Here is a 20574-nt window from a genome sequence, read left to right on the forward strand (position 1 = left end):
TTACCTACAGGTTGACAGAAAGGCTTTGAGTCTGGTTTGGGGTTTAAAGTGCCTATATTGGAGAGAGTTTACATTCATTAATGATTATCAACCATTAGTGTCCATTTTCAATCCGCAGAAGGGCGTTCCTCTAACAGCAGCAGCACAAATACAGTTATGGGCTCTTGGAGGACACAACTACAGGATTGCATTCAAGGGGACAACTAAACATGGAAATGCTGATCGATTGTCCTTGGAAAGAAACTACCCAAACAATTCATAAATGAAGACACTGCTCTTGACGTATTCCCATTAATGCTAATTGAGAAGCGGAGGGCAGAACTTAGTCAAGATGGCATTAAACGGCAACTCCTTTGCTTGCATCTTCCGAAGCAGCTCTATTTCCATCTTTAATATCTCTACTTTTCTCTTTCAGGGTTCTTTTGAAGACCCTGTTATTGAGTTACACGCTGACTTCGGTTCTTTGGAGGAATGGGACCCGCTCTTGGGGTGTCATGACTGGCCGTTATCCAATATGCCAAGGGTGTGGCCGAAGAATTCAGTTTACCTTTGTAGGCCTAGAATCTTGGGGTTCTGGAGACGGGCGGATTGAAGGTTGGTGTCCCGGACCAGTGTGTCATGGGAGCCGGAAGATCTTTGGCTATGTGCCCACAGACCTGAGATCTTTGGGCACAGAGCTCAGAGAAAGCGACGCAACGAACTTTTAACATCATAGGCCAGTGAGTTATTTGTTATGTCTCCCCTCTTGCTGTGAAACAAGGACATCTCTTTCTGCCTTACTAGGGAGAGAAAGAACCTGTAGTATGTCGAATACCAGGTGAATGCATTGTCTTTCGGGTACTGCAAGACTGTGTCTTTGCTGTTGCTTTTGCTGCACACTTGAGTGACCAGTGGCGGGTGCCGATGCATTTTTTTTTGCAGGTGGGGGGAGGGGGATCATGCACGGAAGGGAGGGGAGCTGGGGGGGATTTTGGAGTTCTAACATTTAACTGCCATTCATTCTCTGGGGCACTCCTCTGTTTTCATGGATGGTTGCGAAGAAAAAGCATTTCAGGATGTACGTATATTGTATACATTTCTCCAACATTGAATGTACCTTTGGAACCTTTGGAACCTTTGAAACCTTTGAATATCTTCTTACTATGGCAGAGATGATCCAAAGGGTAAAGACCCCACACTTTCTCAGGTCTACATAGTCACGTAAAATGTCTGGCATGTAGAGCAGAAATTCCAATTCCCCTATTTTTACCAATGTCAGGATGAACTTGCCTATGATGGGGTTGCCTTATGTGAGGATTGAGAGTGGTTGCACCACCCAAGCTGAGACTTAAAGTGTTGGAGGAGCTACATGCCAGTCATCTATGCATGGACAAAGTGAAAGTCTTGACTTGAAGCCTGGTGGCCCGGGATCAGCAGATCGAGCAGTTTACCAAGCACTATTCAAGATTTCAACACATCCAGTAGACGCCAAGGGCATCCTTGCGAATGGTTTGCATTACCCTGGCAGAAGATTCATGTAAATTTTGCCAGACCATTCATTGGCACAAATTTGTTGGACATAGTGGATGCAGCTACCAGGTGCTCAGAGGTGTTCCCAATAGCCTCCACTATGGTCTCACACACTTCTGATTTGTAGGGAAGCCATTTCTCAAGGATTGGTGTTTCAGAACACTTAGTCAGTGAAAAAGGATCACAGTTTGTTGGGGAGCAGTTTCAATCATTCCTGCAAATGAATGGAACAAGACATATTACATCTGCACCGTACTACCCAGCTACAAATGGCTTGGAAGAAAGGCTTGTCCAGAGTCTAAAGAACGCATTGTGAGCAATGTCAGCAGAGAAAGCTACATTAACACTGAAACAGAAGCTCACCAACTTTCTTTTTGCATATCCCAATGCAGCACTCTCCACAAACAACATTTCACCAGTTATGCTGTTCTTGGGTTGTCCCTTGCGCTTATGCTTAGATCTTCTCAAACCTCGAACCCAATTTGAGAAGTATGCAGAAAAAGTAGTTGAGACAAACTGTGGGCTCCTCAGCAAGGAGGTTTAATGTTTCACTCCTGGACAAGCATCCTGGCGAAGGACCACAGAGTTAATCAACAGTGGGTAATTGGAACTATTAAAGCCAGAACTGGACCACTCTCCGACACAGTGGAGGTAACATCTGATATCATCTGCTCCCATCAATCAGTTGAGAAGAGCAGACTCAGTTGTTAGAGAAAGGATCCCAGAGCTGTCAGAACCACTTCCTACAGTCCCAAAGTCAACTCCTACCACCACCACCATGGAAGAGGCCCCAGAACCTGAGAAAGTTTCACAGCCACAAATCTTACCTGACAAGCAGAGTGACATCCCTTCAGTAAAGACGTTATGCCACAAGAAAAGAGTAAGAAATCCATACTCTTCTCTTGTGGGATAACATCTTTATACTATATATATGTATACATACATATGACTAGAAAACAATGCTTTACATATTTGAGTTGAGATGCATTCTACATTGAGTTGGAGTTTATATCTGAGCAGATTGATATTGTGTGATTAATATTTTAGTAATATTGTAAATATATTGTTTGATTATGCATTATTTGTTTACATAATTCATTACAGGTTATATGTAATGTACATAAATAACAAATGTCAACTTGCTACCATCAAGTCATGTTATACGTGAGCACTTCACGAAAGTAAAAATGAAGTAGACACATTTCCACAGCTCTTGTGTTTTGCTTTCAATTATTTTCTGGAGTTACAAAACATAACACAATGCACAGCAGTCAAATATCAGTCTTCTTTGGAAACATGTCAAATATAACGAGAATTGCGGGCAATCAGAGACTGGCAGCGAGAGAAGAGGGAACTCACACATGTCGCCCAATGTGCATTAAAAAAACATTGCCTCACAGGAGTTTTGGCATTTGAACAGTGGCCAGTCAGAGATTGGGAGCAAAAGAAGTGGTGACTCACACAGGTCAGCAAGTTTGCATTAAGAAGCAGTGCTTTGCAGGAGTTTCAGCATTTAAACAGGGCCAATCAGAGATCGGGATTCATTAGCAAGGGGCAAGCAGTACAGCCTTTGTTGGAGCAGCCACTGGTTAGTGTTAGTATGGGGGATTATGGCTTTAGCTCTTTGAGGCTTTGACAAGGAGAGACTTGAGTGAGAGAAGGCGAAAAGCTGCAGGTAGATTTTTGTTCAGTTTATTTATTGCTTCCTTTCTTACAATTGCACAGTTAGAACAATAGGGATGCCAGGCACAATAGTTGAAGGCTCCTCTTGTGTTATGTGCGTAGGAAAGTCAGGCCTCCACTGTCCCTGGCAACGTTGGCTGCAAGAAGTGCATTCAGCTGCAGCTTCTAACAATCCACATTCAGGATTTGGAACTGGAATTAGATGCACTCCGGATCATTTGGGAGGCTGAGAGGTTGATCGACAGGACACATAGAGAGGCAGTTACACCCAAAGTACAGGACACAGGAAAATGGGTGACAGTCAGAAAGGTGAAAGGGGTTAACTGGCCAGTGCCGAGTACCCATATGACTACCCCCCCCTCAACAATAGGTATACTGCATTGGATACTCTTGGGAGTGGGATGACTTTGAAGAGGAAAGTCACAGTGGTCAGGTCTCTGGCACTGAGTCTGACTCCGTGGCTCAGCAGGGAAGGAGGAAGAAGAGGTGATCTGTAGTGATTGGAGATTCATTGGTTAGGGGAACAGAAGGGAGGTTCTGTGGACGAGAACGAGATTCCTGGATGGTATATTGCCTCACAAGTGCCTGGGTCCAGGACATCTTGGATCGAGTCCTCAGCGTCCTTAAGTGGGAGGGTGGGCAGTCAGAGGTCGCGGTCAATATAAGTACCAATGACATAGTTAGGGTGAGGTATGAGGTTCTTCAAAATGAGTTCAGAGAGTTACGGTAGATGCTAAGTTAGAAAAGACCATCAGGGACGTGATCTCAGGATTGCTACCCGTAGTGAGGCCACCAATATGAAGATCATACAGTACCAACTACCAATCCCCTGCCCCCCTCCGATCCTAGCTCTCATCTATGCCGGGTTTTCACCACCCTCTCCGACTGTCCCCTCTCTGAGGCAGAATATTCTGTCCTCAGTAAGGACCTCACCTTTGTCTCCCTGCACCCACACCTCAGTGAGTTTCCCGCCCGCCACAACGCTGAGCTCTTCTCCCCCCACCTTCGTCATCAAGCCTATTTCTTTGGCACTAACGACCCTTTCTCCCATTTTCAACCCTCCTCCTTTTTCTGGACACCACACCCTAGTCTTCTGCCTGCTCTGGACCCTGTCATTGCCAACTGCAGCCGGGAAATTAACCATCTAGACTTCAACACGCCTTTCTCCAATTCCACCCTTCTGAATGCTCGGCTCTCCAGTCCCTCCACACTAATCCTAACCTCACCATCAAACCATAGGTAAAGGAGGTGCTGTAGTAGTCTGGCATACTGACTTTTACTTTGCTGTGGCCCAGCGCCAACTCTCAGACACCTCCTCTTACTTACCCCTCAAACAGGACCCCACTAAGGAACACCAGGACATTGTCTCCCACACCATCACCAATATTATTGACTCTGGGGATCTCCCATCCACTGCCACCAACCCCATAGTTCCCACACCCCGCACCTCCTGTTTCTACCTCCAACCCAAAATCCACAAACCCGCTTGTCCAGGTAAACCCATTGTTTCAGTTTGTTCCTGCCCCATCAAACGCATAATGGCATACCTCAACTCTGTTTTCTCCCCCCTGGTTCAGTCCCTTTGTACCTACATCCATGACACCTCCAACACTCTTGATATTTTCAAGGGTTTCAGGTTCCCTGGCCCCTAGCATCTTGTTTTTGCTATGGCTGTCCAGTCCCTATACATCTCCAACCCCCTACCAAGAAGGCCTCAAAGCTCTCCACTTTTTTCTGGACGCCAGACCTAACAGTTCCCCTCAACCACCACTCTCCTCTGCCTAACAGAACTTGTTCATACTCTCACTTATTTTCTCCTTTGGCTCTTCTCACTTACTTCACACAAAAAGGGGAGTCATGGGCACTTGCATGGGTCCCAGCTATGCCTGCCTGTTTGTCAGCTATGTGGAACAGTCTATGTTCCAAGCCTACAATGGTGACCGCCCCACACTTTTCCTACGCTACATCGGCGACTCCATTGGTGCTGCTTCCTGCACCCATGCTGAACTCGTCAATTTCATCCACTTTGACTCCAAGTTCCACCATGCGCTCAAATTCACCTGGTCCATTTCTGCCACCTCCCTTCTCTTTCTCAATCTCTCTGTCTCTATCTCCAGAGACAATTATCCACCTGTGTCTAGTACAAACTCACAGACTCTCACAACTACCTGGACTATACCTCGTCCCATGCTGCTACTTGTAAGAACACCATTCCCTTCTCTCAGTTCCTTCATCTCCACCACATCTGCTCTCAGGATGAGGCTTTTCATTCTAGAATAAAGTAGAGGTCCTCATTTTTCAAAGAAAGGGTCTCCCCTTCCTCTACCATCAACGTTGTCCTTATCTGCATCTCTTCCATTACACGCACGTCTGCTCTCACTCCATTCTTCCACCACCCCTACCAAGTTTAGGGTTCCTCTTGTCCTCACCTACCAGCATCCATGTCCAGCACATAATTCTCTACCTCCGCTGGGATCCCACCACCAAGTAAATCTTTTCCTCTCCCTTACTTTCTGCATTCTGAGGGAATCGCTCTCTATGTGACTCCCTTGTCCATTCATCCCCAACCACTGATCTCCTTCCTGGCAATTATTCTTGCAAGCAGAACAAGTGCTGCACCTGCCCCTACATCTCATCCCTCACTACTATTCAGGGCCCCAAACAGTCCTTCCAGGTGAGGCAACACTTCAGCTGTGTGTCTGTAGGGGTCATATACTGTGTCCAGTACTCCCAGTGTGGCCTCCTGTATATCAGTGAGACCTGATGTAGATTTGGAGACGGTTTCACTGACCATCTAAGCTCTGTCAGCCAGAAGAAGCAGGATCTCCCAGTGGTCACCTATTTTAATTCCATTTCCTAATCCCATTCTGATATGTCCATTCATGGCCTCCTCTACTGTTGGTTGGAGGAACAACACCTTATATTCTGTTTCGGTAGCCTCCGATTTGATGGCATGAACATTGATTTCTCAAACTTCGGGTAATGCTTCTCATCCCCTCCACCCTTCACCATTTTCCATCCCCTTTCCCCTCCCTCACCTTGCCTCCTTGCCTGCCCAACACCTCCCTCTGGTGCTCCTCCTCCCCCTTTTTCTTTCTTCCATGGCCTTCTGTTTCTTTCACCAGTCAACTTCCCAGCTCTTTACTTCATCCCTCCACCTCCAGGTTTCACCTATCACCTGGTGTTTCTCTCTCCCTCCCCCCACCTTTTAAATCTACTCCTCAGCTTTTCTTCTCCAGTCCTGCAGAAGAGTTTCGGCCCGAAACATCGACATTACTCTTTCCCATAGATGCTGTCTGGTCCACTGAGTTTCTCCAGCATTTTGTGTGTGCTGCTTGGATTTCCAGCATCTGCAGATTTTCTCCTGTTTGAGATCATACATTCTAACAAGTGGCTAAGTGTTGTAGGAGAGAGCGCTTCAGATTTTTAGATCATTGGGCTTACTTCCATGGACCTGTAAAAAGGAAACAGTTTGCACCTAAACTGAAGAGGGGCTAATATCTTAGCAGGAAAGTTTGGTAGTACTGTACGGGGATGCGGGGGCGGTGGGGGGGGACACATTTAAACCAGAGTAGTGGGTTATAGGAACCAGAGCACCAGAACAGATAGTGGAGTGCTTGTGGAAACAGGTGTTGTTAAGACCTCAGACAAAGTCAGGAATCAAAAGGTTGAGCATAGTGGAATGAACGTACTGAGATGTGTATATTTCAAAGCAAGTAGTATTATAGGGAAGGCAGATGAGATCAGGGCATGGATCAACACATGGATTTCTGATATTGTAGCCATTAGTGAGACTTGGTGGCAGGAAGGGCAGGACTAGTAGCTTAATATTCTGAGCTTCCATTGTTTAAGACATGATTGAGTGTGAAGGATTAAATGGGGAGGGATGGCATTACTAGTCAAGGAAAATGTCGCAGTAGACTGGTGAACTTGTCTACTGAGGCTCTATAGGCAGCACTGAGGTTAAGAAAAGTAAGACAACTTTAATGGGGCTATATTACAGACCACCTATAAGTTCATGGGATATAGAAGAACAAATTTGTAGAGAGATTGAAGACTATTGCAGGAAACATAAGGTTGTGGAAGTATGTGATGTTAATTTTCCACTTATTGACTGGGACTCCCATACTCTAAAAGGTCTAGATAGGATAGAGTTTATCAACTGTGTTCAGGAAAGTTTTCTTAATCAGTACTTAGAAATCCCAATGAAAGAGTGTGCAGTACTTGATCTCATATTAGGGAGTGAGACAGGACAGGTCACAGAAGTTTGTGTAGGGGAACACTTTGCATCTATTAGTCAATGTAATTATGGAAAAGGATAGGTCTGGTCTTCAGGTTGAGGTTCTAAATTGGAAAAGGGCCAATGTTTAATGGTATCTGAAAGGATCTGGCAGGTGTGGACTGGGAAAGGCTGCATTCTGGCAAAGGTGTACTTGATAAGTGGGAGGCCTTCAAAAGTGAAATTTTGAGAGTGTAAAGCTAGTGTGTGCCAGTCGGAATAAAAGACAAGATAACAGTTTTAAGGGACCTTGGTTTTTGAGAGATATTGAGACTCTAGGTAATAAAGAAGGAGGTGCATAGCAGGTATACACACATAGGAGCAAATGAGGCACTTGAGGAGTATAAGGAATGTAAGCGATCACATGCAAAAGAAATCGGAAAGGCTAAAAGAAAATATGATGTTGCTCTTGCAGACAAGGTAACAGAGAATCCTAAGGGATTGTACAGATATGTTAAGAACAGAAGGATTGTAAGGGGCAAAACTGGTCCTCTGGAAGATCAGAATGGTAATCTTTGCATGGAGCTGAAAGAGATGGGGGAGATCTTAAATGTTTTTTTTGCATGTTGAGACAGTCACAGAGCCTATAGAAGTATGGCAAAGCAGCTGCGAGGTCATAGACCCCATACAGATTACAGAGGAAAAAAGTGTGTGCTGTCTTGAGGCAAATTAGGGTGGACAAATTCCCAAGGCCTGACAAGATGTTCCCTTGGATCCTGCGGGAGCTAAATTCAGAAATTGTAGGGGTCCTAGCAGGGATACCTAAATCACCCTTAGGGATAGGAGAGGATCTGGAGGATTGGAGGATTGGAGGATAGCTAATGTTGATCCACTATTTAAGAATGACTCCAAGAAGAAACCAGGAAATTATTGGCAGCTGAGCCTGACATCAGGAGTGGAAAAGTTACTGGATGATATTCTAAGGGTCCAGATATATGAGTATTTGGATAGACAGGGACAGATCATGATAATCAGCATAGCTTTGTGCATCCTGCGAACCAATCTTATGAAGTTTTTTGAGGATATTACCAGGAAAGTTGATGAAGACAAGGCAGTGGATATGTCTACATGGACTTCAGCAAGGCATTTGACAAGTTCCCACATGCGAGACTAGTCAGAAGGTTCAATCACTTAGCATTCCTGATAATAAATTGGATTAGATGTTGGCTTTGTGGGAGAAGCCAGAGAATGCTTGTAGATGGCTGCCTCCCTGACTACAGGTCTGAAACTAGTGGAGTTCTTCAGGGATCGGTGCTGGATCCATTGTTGTTTGTCATCTATTTCAATGATAATGTGGTTAAATGGATGGCGAATTTGCAGATGACACCAAGATTGGGGCCGTAATGGACAGCAAGGAAGATGATCAGAGGTTGCAGCAGGATCTGGACTGGCTGGAAAAATAGGGTGAAAATTGGTAGATGGAATTTAATACAGACAAATGGGAGCTGTTGCACTTTGGGAGGACCAACCAGGCAGGTCTTGCATAGTGAGTGGTAGAACACTGAGGAGTGTGGAAGAACAAAGGGATCTGGGAATACAGGTCCATAATTCACTGAAAGTGGTGTTACAGGTAGATAGGGTCATAAAGAAAACTCTTGGCATATTGGGCTTCATGGATCAATGTACTGAGTACAGGAGTTTAGATGTTAGGTTGAAGATGGATACAACATTGAACTAATTTGCTGTATTCTGTGCAGGCTTGATCTTCCACCTACAGGAACGACGTAAATAAGTTTGAAATAGTACAGAAAAGATTTATAAGGATGTTGCCAGAGGACCTAAGTTATAAGGAAAAATTGAAAAGTTAGAACTTTATTCCCTGGAATGTAGAAGCTAGAGGGGATTTGATACAGGTATACAAAGTTATGATGGGTATATATAGAGTAAATGCAAACAGGCTTTTTCCACTGAAGTTGGATGAAACTACATCTAGAGGTCATGGCTTAAGGGTGAAAGGTGAAAAGTTTAAGGGGAACATGAGGGGAAATACCTTCACTCAGGCGGTCATGAGAGTGCAGAACGAGTTGCCGGCATAAGTGATAGATGCAAGCTCAATTTCAACGTTTAAGAGAAGTTTGAATAGTTACATGGCTGGGAGGGGTGTGGAGGTCTATGGTCTGGGTGCAGATCAATGGGACTAGGTAAGTTAAATGGTTTACCATGGACTAGATGGTTCAAGGGGCCTGTTACTGTGCTGTAGTTTCCTATGACTCAAACTGATCTCATGGAATGGGGGGCCATATTGCAACACCCAATCCACTGAATATCATTAAATACCACAGATAAACCAAAATCATTGACCAATAAAGGGTTCTGGAAATTCACTTTTAAGATACAGTAATTTGAAACATTCCATCACATCAGCTTAAAGGATAAAGTAAAATCTCATCTACTAATAATTAAAAAAAGAATAGCATAGCAACTGAGTGAGCTGGCAGAGGGTAATGAACCTTTTTGTCATGGAAGACAGATATAGGCCTTTTTTCAGTCCACTTTTTCAATGTTGACCCATCTATACTATTTAAATTGTTGAACTCTTTGTCTAAGCCTTGTCTAAATATTTCTTTTATATTGTGAGATTTCTTGCCTCCACAACCCACACCAGCAGTGTGTTCCAGATTCCAACCACCTTTGGGGTAAAAAAGATCTTTCTCAGATCCCTTTTAAACTTTTTATTCCATATCCTAAACCTATTCCCCTCAATTTATTTTATTTATTGAGATGCAATTTGTTGGGTCTGTGCAACTACATATCAATTAAGTAAAGACATGCATTTGGGAGGTGAGGTTAACTCGTGTATTCATGTTGCACAGAGAGAGGGAGAGAATCAGTGTGCATGTGAAGGCAACAGACCAGTGTGCATGTGTAGACAACAGATCAATATCTATATGTAGTTATCAGTCCATAATCAGTGTTAAAGGGATTCATTTCTCTAAAAGTGCAGAATAGGCCCTTCCGGCCTTTCAAGCCATACCCCCGATTTAACCCTAGCCTAATCAAGGGACAATTTACAATGACCAATTAACCTGCTAACCTGTATGTCTTGAGGTTTAGGTATCTCTGCTATGGGGAATGTTTTTCCTGTTACCTACTCTACATACTCCTCATATTGTGTTTGTTAAACACCTTCATCATATTTTTCTCTTCTGCTGCAGTAAATAGTTGCATAAGAACATCTGTGAACAAAAGTTTTGAAAGTTTCTTTATTTTCTGTACATATCAAATATAGGCTACTGAAAGAAGAATTTTATTTAAGAACTGATACATTGAGTGTGCCATTGGTACTTTGCAATGGGCCACAATTTCAGGAGATACTAAGTTTGAAAACAATTTTCAAAAAGATTGAGAAAACAAATCTTGATTTCTCTAATTTAGGTGGAATCAGTTGTTAAAGTTCAAAGCAAAAGGAGAAATCATTGTGAAGGGAAGAAGCCAAACAAATCTGATGTTTCCAATGATAGATTTCAAGCTCCTTAATGTTGATGTACACATTAGGAATACAGTGGTGCAGCTAGGAACACTAGTACTTCATAGCTACAGTGACCTGTTTCAATCCTGGTATCTGTTAGATACATGGGTTATGTCCAAAGGAAAAGTAGCTGAAGTCGTTTAGCACTTTAGTACCAGCGTGTCTCTTAGGTGTGCCGAAAAAATTCAAACTTACAAAAATTTGCAAAAATAATGAAAAGAGAACTGCCGATATTTACATAAAGATATCTTCCAGAAAACAGAATAATAGCTCTGTACCTTGTCATGAGTGGACTCCTGGCAGCCCCGATTTCTCTCTCCCACCGTGAGCGATGATCCCTGTTTATTAGGCATGGATCAGGACATACCATTTTTAATTATCCACAGGATTATCTTAAGCCTACAGATGAATCTGAATAGGATGCCCCCAACAATGTAGTTACAATCATATTACAAAATAAACAGAAGTATCTACTTTAAATATAGCGTACAAACAACATATACAGATTTATAGCTCCTCATCACTAAATAAATGAGTATTCCGCCGTGTGTGGTGGGAAAGGCATCATAATTCCAACCCTTTAGGACCCATTAGAAGAATACACTGGGGAAGACAAGATGTAAGTACACTCAGTACAACAACAGCAGAATGACAAGGCAATGTTTGTGTATGTGTAAACGCGCATTTGTAAGGAATGCTTTCGCCGAGTGCTCTCCGTCACAGTGTATTTTCACTCTGTGAAAAATGGGCTCTTTCCGAGTGCTCTCATTACTCCCCATGCTCCAAAAACGAGCAGCGTGTAGGTCAATGGATCAAAGAAAAATTGCCCTTTGAGTGTAGGTGAGTGGTAGAAAGTGAGGTTATTTTTGGGAATGTGGGGAGATTTAGAATGGGATTAGTCTAAGCAGGTGTTTGATAGGCAGTATGGAATTAATCTTATAAAAGGCCTGTTTTGTAATCTATAACTATATGAACTTCTAATGAAAAACAAAAACAGTGGCATAGCACTTATCGCAACACTTTGCAGTGCCAGGGATTAGAAAATCAGAATTCAATTCCCGCCACTGTTTGTAAAGAGTTTGTACATCCTCTCCGTGACTCTGTGTGTTTCCTCTGGGGTTCCAGTTTCCTCCCCACATTCCCAAAGACATATGATTAGGGTTAGTAATTTGGGGGCACACATCTATTTATAGGCCAGATTACGTGCTACTATAATGTGTTTTGGAATGTCTAATTTCATGCTTCCAAAAATCCTGCTGTAACAATGTGTCTTATTCATTCACAGCAACACACACAAAATGCTGGAGGAACACAGCAGGTCAGGCAGCATCTATGGAAATGGATAAATAGTTGATGTTTCTGGCTGCGTTCTTTCTTCAGGACTGAAGAGGAATAGGGACGACACCATAATAAAAAGGTGGGGAGAGGGGAAGGAGGCTAGCTAGAAAGTAATAGGTGAAGCCAGGTGGGTGGGAAAAGTCAAGGGCTGGAGAAAAAGAAATGTGAAAGGAGAGGAGAGAGGACCATGGAAGAAAGGGAAGGAGGAAGTGATCTAGGGGTAGTGATAGGCAGGTAAGAAGAGGTAAAAGGCCAGAGTTGGTAATGGAAGAAGAGGAGAGGGCAAGGATTTTTTTTACTGGAAGGAGAAATCAATATTCATGCCATCAGGTTGGAGGCTACCCAAATGGAATATAAGATATTCCTCCTCCACCCTGAGGGTGACCTCATCTTGGCTCAAGAGGAGGCCATGGACTGACGTGTTGGAATGGGAATTCAAATGTTTGGCCACTGGGAAGTTCTGTTTTTGGTGGATGGAGCAGAGGTGCTCGACGAAGTGGTTCCCCAATTTACAATGGGTCTCACCAATGTAGACGAGGCTGCATTGGGAGCACTGAACACAGAGCTATCACAGAGCTTTTGGTATCTAGACACTGTTTATGGCAAAATAAAAATACACAGCTTCAAACTTAACTTAAAGTTTTCATGCAAACTTGGTCCTTTAAGGTCTTGAGTTTATTTTAAATAAAACGGAAAGAACTATCGCATTAAGAATGACAAATCCAACAGAAGATTGGAAAGCTATAAATCCTAAATCATATTGTAAGGAAGAAGATTGCGCTAGCAAACAATGCTACTAAAGGTGACAAGGTGGGGAGAGGGGAAGGAGGCTAGCTAAAAGGTTATAGGTGAAGCCATGTGGGTGGGAAAGGTCAAGGGCTGGAGAAGAAGGAATCTGATAGGAGAGGAGAGTGGACCATGGGAGATCACCTCAAGGTGGTTTATGAAACAACTTCACTCACTTTTTTACTTCTTTTACTTGTTCTTTTTATTTTGGATGTGGTTCTGCTACTTTTGGAGCCTGTTATCTATATTCTGGTGGCTAGATTTCAAGCCAATCAGGTGATCTGGCATTTTGCTGTCTCCAAGTGGGTTTCATAATGCTGCGAGGAAAGCATGCGGCAGGGAGGAGAGGAAGCCAGGAGACATGGTGCGAGTCCATGATCGACTCCATCTCTCACCGATTAAGAGGCTGAGGAAGACTGAAATCATCGATTTGGGAGCAGAGGGTGAGCGAATGTTCAGCATTGTCCACCCATCTCTTGCTTACTGCTGCCAGACGAGATCTTTCTCCACGCATGGTGATCTCTCTTCCCTCTTGCTCGTTGCTCTCAAGGGAAGGTTCTTGCGTTTGAGTGACTTCTCTCTCCCTTGATGCTGTTGAACGATGGTACCAGAGCAAGGTTTAATCAGCACAGTTTGTAGATTTGGTCTCTAATTCAGGTTTATGATGTGTACGGGTTCTGGATGGTACTTTCTTTGAATTGTGGCTGCCTGTAGATAATAAATATGGAACTGAACTGAAATATTCCTTTTGATTCTGTGTTTTCACTCTTTGTTGCCATTTAAGGAATTGTTTTGCGCATAAGGGAGGAGTATGTTGATGTTTTTCCTTCACTGGGTTGGTTCCAGGGCTTGTTGTTTTGTGGCTTTCTGTGGGGAAGATGAATCTCAGGGCTGGATGCTGCATACATACTTTGATAAGAATGTATTTGAATCTTTGAACAGCCATTTTGTGACATCAAATCCTTGTTTTCTCAACAGAGATATGATCATGAAATGAATCAATTTGGTCCTTTGAGCAAGCAATGATGTTTGGTAAATGCCACTGCTGTGCATTCTGATTGAGTGGTGCGTAATTAGATTTACTGTTCAGCTAGGAATCAGCAACAGAAAATCTGAAAATCACTTTAAACAGGTCAATCTTTTAAAAAAAGTGTCTAACTGAATCCAAGAGCTCAGACACATGTATTTTATGAGAATCTTCCACTGCTGTACAAACAATATTATGACATTTCCAAGCTTTGTACAAGAATGTAGAAGAAGTAGACCACATTGAGAAAGTTTAATGTCCACAAGAAAGTAAGATTCCAGACAAGAAGTCTTCAGACCCAGAACTCTTACAAGGTTGACAGCTTGAAGTGAGGATAACACCAAACTTAACTCATTATTAGTTGATACCCATGACACATTTTGTCTAGATGCTCATGCCCAATCAGTAATGCTAACGTGCTATATAACAGATTGTGCCCTTGACATTAATGGAATGAATTTCCGAGGCAGGCATCAGCATGTAGTTGCTGGCATATGACATAGCTAGCAGAAAAGAATTTCTGGTCAATTTCCCTGTCAGTGACATCAACTTTCCTAACACTCTCAGGTCTTCCATCTGTTTCAGATACCTCTCACTCTCCTTATATCTTTTTTTAAGTAGACTTTACAGTGCAAGATAAGTTCTGATGATCACCAGCAGAGGTTAGTGTCCACCTGTCAGAATGCATCTCATGTTGAATGTGATAACAAATGCATTAAATTCCTGGTGAGCTCTTAGCGAGCTCTTAAAAAAGTGAGTGATGGAAGTGCACCACATAAAATCTGAGAATATAAGAGACACTGTATTATCTTTGACCATTGATGTTAGGCAACTCTGGTATAGAAATAAGTGATCAGTATATATAGGAGTAGAAGATCCAGTAGATCCTGCTTGCCACCTTTGTTCTTAAGAAAAGATATTTTGATTAAATGCATATTGTGGTCACAATGATGCTGCTAGTTGTAGCCAGGTAGTGTCACCCTTTCTGTGCTCTCCCTGTAGTTGTCCTTGCAAACAATGCTTATCTTCGCTGGTTGTCTTTACCCGACTGCACTTCCACTGCTTTGCTCATGATCATCAGGTTATGATCATTCTATAGGCCTGACAGATAATTTTGTTGTTTTTGAGAATTACTGAATTTTATTTTCCTCCGAGCCCATAAGAACTGCCAATGATTTCCCAGCCCTGATTAATCTTCTCGTATAATGCTTCCAGTTCACTGCAGGTTTAAAAAAGGAACCTGAACTATCTTTGCTATTTTTCAATCTGAAAGAAGTCTGGTTGATTTTTTGGCTTATTTCTGAGATTCAACTTTCAACTTCAAGAATTATTTTGAATGAAAAGTTAAATCAATGGGATTTTTTTTTCTGTCTAACTCAATACATTTCTGTTCATGTTCCCCTACCATACAATTTACAATTTACAGCAAGTGCACATTAGCAAATTATATATATATATATATATATCATTGCTTGTTGATGTCTTCATGCAGGAAATGGAGCAAGGGATAAAATTCAATTATATCTCAATTCGTTTTCATGGGATGGAGTTAAGATTTCCAATTCTCATATAGGCCTTATTCATGTTCTTGTCCTCTTTATAATAGGCAGCATGATCACCTTTGTTGTCCATTTGTGGACTCCCACTCCCCCAATGGTTGGAAGTGAGAGGCACATGCCTGGAACTTAGTGTAAGAGATATAAATCTGAAAAGTTTTTCTTCTTTGTTGGTCCAAATTGCTCTGACTGTCTTATAATGTTATAACAAGGAACTTCATTTCCCAGTATGCAATTCAGACAGCTCACCTGGAACTGGATTTGGCGATGGTGAAATGGGAGCGCACTAAAGTGTGGAGCTAGAATCCATGACTGTCTCTTGTTAATAAATGTACTAGCATTTGAAAACCCACACAAGGTTTGGCTTCTAACAAGGACAAACATAACACGGTGTCAAAAGTGGGATAACCTAAGTCCTCCAGCACCTATGCAGTTTACCAGCAATCTAGCTGATAATTGGAAACGCTCCAAACAGTGATTCAATATATATTTAGCAGTGAGCAGAGCTGGTGGGGCAGGGAAAAAATTGAAAGCATCTATCTTTCTAGATGTAATTGGTGAAGATGTTTTAGACATCTATAACAGCTTTCAGATTGACGACACAGCCATGACATTGGGCACTCTGATGACAAAATTTGAGGAGTATTCTGTCCCAAGTAAAAATGTCAGGTTTGAAAGATATTTTTTCCTGGGACCAGAAACAAGGTGTTAGCTTTGATAAACTCTTAGCTGAGCTTCACACACTGAGTAAGTCCTGTGAGCTTGGAGTTTCGAGAGACTCACTAGTTAAAGACAGAATATTCTGCAGAACTCCAGATAATGTACTCAGAGAAAGATTGCTCCATGAAAAAGATTTGACACTGGAAAAGGCTGTGAATATGTGTAGCTCAGTGGAGAACACACAAGCACAAGCTAAGGACCTGCCCGGGGCAGAAATAACAGTGTATGCTGTGAAAACAGAGGGGCAGAGCACAAGACATTTCCCAAAGCAACAGCATCGCAAAGAGTAGGCTCAATCAGATATAGCAAAGATGTGTTCTGCTTAAGGAAAGCCCTGTAATAATTGTGGCAAGAAAAGTAATTTTGCAAATTGCTACAAAGCTGGGGCTAACAAGAGGAAAGTGCACACTGTTGATGAGGAAATTGAGGATGTTTTTGTGGGTTCTCTGCAGACTGCTGGTGCTTGTCAGACAGAATGAATTTTTGCAGTGACTGTGAATGAGACAGTAATTCCATTCAAGCCTAGAGGAAGCTATTATCTATGGATGATTACAAGACTCTCAAAGTAAAGACCAAGATTTACCCAGTGAAGTTAAAAGTAACAGGCTATGCTGGAGAGAGTATCACAGTAAAAGGAGGCTGCATAGTGATCTTCAAGCATAAGGGCAGCAGCCAAAGGGACAACTACAGGTTGCTGAAAAGCGAGTGCAGCCATTATCAGGCCTGACTGCATATGAAAGTTTCAACCTGGTGGAAAGAGTTTACATAGTGGCTTCACAGACCTAAGGTGACCAGGCAACACACAATAAAGAGTATACAGATGTCATTGAGGGACTCAGATGCTTACCTGGTGTAACTAGAAAAAACTTATAACAGCATCCATGAGAGATCCAGGGAGGTTATGCTAAAGAAGAACAAGAACTCCATCTTTCATAGACACCCATATCAGCTACACCAGCATGACAGTCAGTAAGCCAGTGCTGAACAGAATGATCATGATGGAAAACTTGCCAGTCTTGCTTCTAGATTTAGAATGTATGTCTAGTGCACATTCTGGAGCAGAGGGTGGCGGTAATGCACCATTAAGCTGGATGCCAACCGCCGTAAAACAAGATACAGACAGACAGTCTTGCCTCCACATCAAGCAGCTGTCGTTCAAAATCTGTCTTTCATTGACTCCCAGGTGAAGATTGGAAATCAAGAGTATCTCGCGGAAGATGAAGAGGAAGACAAAAAGGAAGATGGGGAAACCACACAGACTCAAAGGTCAGAACAACAGCAACAGTTCAACGTAAAACAAACAGCTACCTATGATGCACAGCCAACAGAAGGAGCTCTGTGAATTGAGACAGAATCAGCTAGAACTTGTGAAAAGACTCAATGATCACATAGATGTAGTTCAGGGCTCCATTATGAGGCACTTGGAACAAATTATGGTCACGCAGCAAATACAAGAACAGAGATGAACAGATAGAATCTTGGTAGAAGAATGTGAAAAAAAGAAACATACAAATCAGAGTTCTCACACTGGTATCAATACAACAATTGAAAGCAAAGCATCTGTAGAAACAAGTAACAGTCCAAAATTGATCATTAAGCCACCACAGAGACAGATTGGAAGTAGATAAGCGAATAGGGGACTGAATTTTCTCATTACAATTGAAGTTAATGTACTTTAAATGTCTGAGATCATTGTTGTGTTTTGCAGATTAATAAGGACATACCATCGTGTCTATAAATGGAGAAGATGTGTTATTATCTGTGTACATGATAAAGAACTTCAGTGCCCAATGTGCAATGCAGGCAGATCACCCAAAACTGGAAGGGAAGTTGACGAACTGGAAACACAAACTAAAGTGTGGAGTTAGAAGCCATGACCATCTCTTGTTAATAAATTTGCTAGTGTTTGAAAACCCATGCAATGTTTGTCTTTTTTTATCAAGAACAAACATAAGTGATTACTGGAAAAGGAGGTTTTCTGATCAACACCATTCATCCAGGAATGGTGTTCATCGTACCCACCATATGTTAGCTGCCAGATGGCTGTTGGATATAAAAACCATTCCCTCTACCTTTGATCTCTTTCCTCCTCATGCAAGAAAACTCAAAACCAACAGGAGTCACAAGGAGCTTAGAGAAGAAACTCCTCGGAGCCTGGTGGGTGTGTGGAATGCACTGACAATGACAGAGGTAAAGGCAGATACAACAGGGTCTTTTAAGAAACTCTTAGATAAGCACATGGAGCTTAGTAAAATAGAGGGCTATGCATTAGGCAAATTCTAGGCAGTTTCTAGAGTAGGTTGCATGCTCTGCACAACATTGTGGGCCAAAGGCCTGTAATGGTCTGTAGATGTCTATGTATCTAATGTAATTCCATAGCCTATACTGATTAGGCTGTTTGCAGTGCCTTTCATGAAAGGCCTATGCACTGAATACGCAGGAGCAGAAGGAAGCCGAGGAAGAACAATGAACTGTAATAAAACAGCATGGTGCCATGCTACATCCTACAGCTCTGAACATAAGATGAACACCTTACTTAACAACAACAGTCCTATCTGGGCCAGATGCAGGATGCTAGCTGGAAATACCATGGTGCCATTGTCATCCCCAACAAACACCAGCTTAATATGAGAGGAAACAAATGAAGTTTTTACATGTAGAACTAAGGGGAAACATTAAGATTGAACATTCTAGTAGGAGGTATTTCTCAGGCCACCCGGATCAATTGTGATGTGAAGCATAAATACAGAAATCCGGTAAACATGCAGCAAAGACAAAATAATTTTCAGAGGGAGGATCTAACTTCCATGTATCTTGTCCATGATGAACTATTACTTTTCCTAGTCCCAATGATCTACACCCAGATCATAGCCTTCCATACCCCTCCCATCCATGTACTTATCCAAACTTCAATTAAATGTTGCAATTCAAACCACATTTACTGCTTCTTTCCATACTCGAACCACCCTTTGAGTGAAAAAATTCTCTCTCAAGTTCCCCTTAAATATTTTACCTTTCCCCCTTAACCAATGATCTCTAGTTCTAGTCCCACCCAACCTCGGTCAAAAAAAAGTCTGCTTACATTAACCCTATCTAAATCCTTGATAATTTTGTATATCTCTGTCAAATCTCCCCTCATTCTCTTATGCTCCAGGAAATAAAGTCCTAACCTATTCAACATTTCCCTATACTCAAGTCCTCAAGTCCTAGCAACATCCTTGTAAATTTTCTTTGTACTTTTTCACTCTTATTGATATCTTTCCTGCAGTAGGTGACCAAAATTGCACACAATACTCCAAATTTGGTCACATTAATGTTTGATACACCTTCAACATAACATTTCAACCCCTGTATTCAATAACTTGACTTATGTTGGCCAATGTGGCAAAATTGTGAGGCATGAGGAAGTTTTACAGATCGTGTTGCCCAGGACCTGAATAAAGTATGGCAGGCCTTGCACACTTTAGGGTCTCAATGTTCTGTTCACCACTAGATTCTGCCATTGTCAGCTAGTAAAAGAAATCATTTGTCTTTGGGATCTTCAGCCGCAGTAGAGGCTGAACTGAAGAGTGGGGATAGACACAGGATCAGGATTGAAGAGAGGATTGTGCAGTTGATGATAGACTGGGCAGCGATGGTGGGGGGAGCTTGCAGAGCTGAAAGGATGGAAGTTTGTGAACTTGGGTGCTGTACAAAGAAACATTCTGTTTGTTTGACCACAATCCTGTAAAGCACTTTGGGATGCCTCACTGTGCTCAATGTTCAAAGTTGAGTTATTATCAAAGCGTGTACATTATACATTATACAACCTTAAGATTTGTCTCCTTACAGCCAGCCACAAAACAAAGAAACATCAAAAGAACCCATTTAAAAAAAGACCATCAAACACCCAATGCGCAGAAAGAGAAAAAAAAATGGGCAAACAATAAAACTAAGTAAATAGCTTCAGAGCTGAAGTTTTATGAAAGACACGAAGCTAGGCATCACTGTAGCTGGAGCAGACCACAACCCCAGTTCAACGCAGAGCCAAGTTAATGTTGCAAGACCACTGACATGAGGCCATGCATGACTGCATCTGGAGCAGGCCACGACCCCAGTTCAATGCGGAGCTGAGTAAATGTCACAGAGCAGTGAGCAGAATTAGAATAGTTAAATAATGTTATACAGATTGGAGTTACCGTTGTTGGTTCTAGAATAACAGGTAAGG

Source organism: Mobula birostris, chromosome 14, assembly GCF_030028105.1.
Source record: "Mobula birostris isolate sMobBir1 chromosome 14, sMobBir1.hap1, whole genome shotgun sequence".
In the NCBI taxonomy this organism is placed as follows: Eukaryota; Metazoa; Chordata; class Chondrichthyes; order Myliobatiformes; family Myliobatidae; genus Mobula; species Mobula birostris.